This window comes from Arachis duranensis, chromosome 1 (genome assembly GCF_000817695.3).
Source record: "Arachis duranensis cultivar V14167 chromosome 1, aradu.V14167.gnm2.J7QH, whole genome shotgun sequence".
NCBI classification, from domain to species: domain Eukaryota; kingdom Viridiplantae; phylum Streptophyta; class Magnoliopsida; order Fabales; family Fabaceae; genus Arachis; species Arachis duranensis.
Genome location: NC_029772.3, coordinates 39,038,967 through 39,041,106, shown reverse-complemented (window position 1 = coordinate 39,041,106; position 2,140 = coordinate 39,038,967).

Below are 2,140 nucleotides of genomic sequence, written 5' to 3'. Positions count from 1 at the left end.
ATCTTTATCATTGATCTCCTAACTAAGAGTTACAAGATAACCATAGCTTGCTTCAAGCCAGCAATCTCCGTGGGATCGACCCTTTTTCACGTAAGGTATTACTTGGATGACCCAGTGCACTTGCTGGTCAGCTGCACGGAGTTGTGTATCACGATTTCGTGTACCAGCCTGCAACCTAAAAAGGTATTATAGTTAAAGTTAATAAAGATCTTAAGGACAAGGTGCACTCTTTTTCCTGAAAAGGTTTTTTAATGAGGCATCAAGCCCAAGATCCACAAACTGCCCAACTTAGAAGGGAAAACGCCCACATGTATATATTGGCATATTTTTTATCTTGAATAAACTTGTTCAGATTTTCTACTAATCCTTCATCAAGATGCATTAATCTGAAACGCAAAAATTCATCACCCAATTACAAAGCTACAGATCGGCTAAAAGTGAAAAACAAATTCACAGCATGATCACGATAAAGACCAGCAAAAGGTGAAAACCATATTCATCAAAAGGTCGACCAAACGGGATTTCTTCAAAATCGGTGAAAGATGAAAAGGCGACAAAAACAGAATAATGCAAGAAGTTATCGAAAGTAATCCATAGAAAGAACCTGACGAGGTCTTAACCAATTGGGATGCTAAAAATAACTTAAAGACAGACCGACATAAAGAAGTCAGACCAGTCGACCACAAATAACCAAAGTTATAAAAAGTAAATCCCTGGAAAGAGGCCTGGCCAACCTAAAAAAAGACGATTACTAGAAATAACTTAAGAGGGACCGACATGATGAAGTCAGCCCAAACTAAAAAAGTTATAAAAAGTAATCCATAAAAGAGACCTAACCCAAGCCCAAAGAAAATAGATTACTAGAAATAACTTAAGAGGGACCGACATGATGAAGTCGGCTAGTGCACGAAATTGTGATCATCAACAATGAGCATCAATAACTTGGTAGCGCTTTCAAACATGAATCACACTTAGTCATAACTCTGCACAACTAACTAGCAAGTGCACTGGTTCGTCCAAGTAATACCTTACGTGAGTAAGGGTCGATCCCATGGAGATTGTTGGTATGAAGCAAGCTATGGTCATCTTGTAAATCTCAGTTAGGCGGATAGTAAATGTTATGGAGTTTTTCGAATAATAATAATAATAAATAAACAAAAAATAAAGATAATAATAATAATAAATAAACAGAAAATAAAGATAGAGTTACTCATGTAATTCAATGGTGGGAATTTCAGATAAGTGTATGGAGATGCTTGTCCCTGTTGGATCTCTGCTTTCCTACTACCTTCCTTCAATCCTTCTTATTCCTTTCCATGGCAAGCTGTATGTAAGGCATCACTATTGTCAATGGCTACATTCCATCCTCTCAGTGAAAAAGGTCCAAATGCTCTGTTACGGCACGGCTAATCATCTGTCGGTTCTCGATCATGTTGGAATAGAATCCCTTGATTCTTTTGCGTTTGTCATCACGCCCAACAATCACAAGTTTGAAGCTCGTCACAGTCATTCAATCCCTGAATCCTACTCGGAATACCACAGACAAGGTTTAGACTTTCCAGATTCTCATGAATGCTGCCATCAATCTAGCTTATACCACGAAGATTCTGATTAAGGAATCCAAGGGATATGCGCCCGGTCTAAAGTAGAACGGAAGTGGTTGTCAGTCACGCGTTCATAGGTGAGAATGATGATGAGTGTCACGGATCATCACATTCATCACGTTGAAGTGCAACGAATATCTTAGAATAGGAATAGCTGAATTGAATAGAAAATAATAGTAATTGCATTAAAACTTGAGGTACAGCAGAGCTCCACATCCTTAATCTACGGTGTGTAGAAACTCCACCGTTGAAAGTACATAAGTGATGAAGGTTCAGGCATGGCCGAATGGCCAACCCCCATGAATGATCAATAGTGTCCTAAGATGAATAATGGAATAAAACCGAGACCAAAGATGTCTAATACAATAGTAAAACGTCCTATTTATACTAGACTAGCTACTAGGGTTTACATAAGTAAGTAATTGATGCAGAAATCCACTTCCGGGGCCCACTTGGTGTGTGCTTGGGCTGAGCTTGAGCTTTACATGAGCTAAGGCTTCTTTTGGAGTTGAACGCCAAGTTGTAACGTGTTTTTG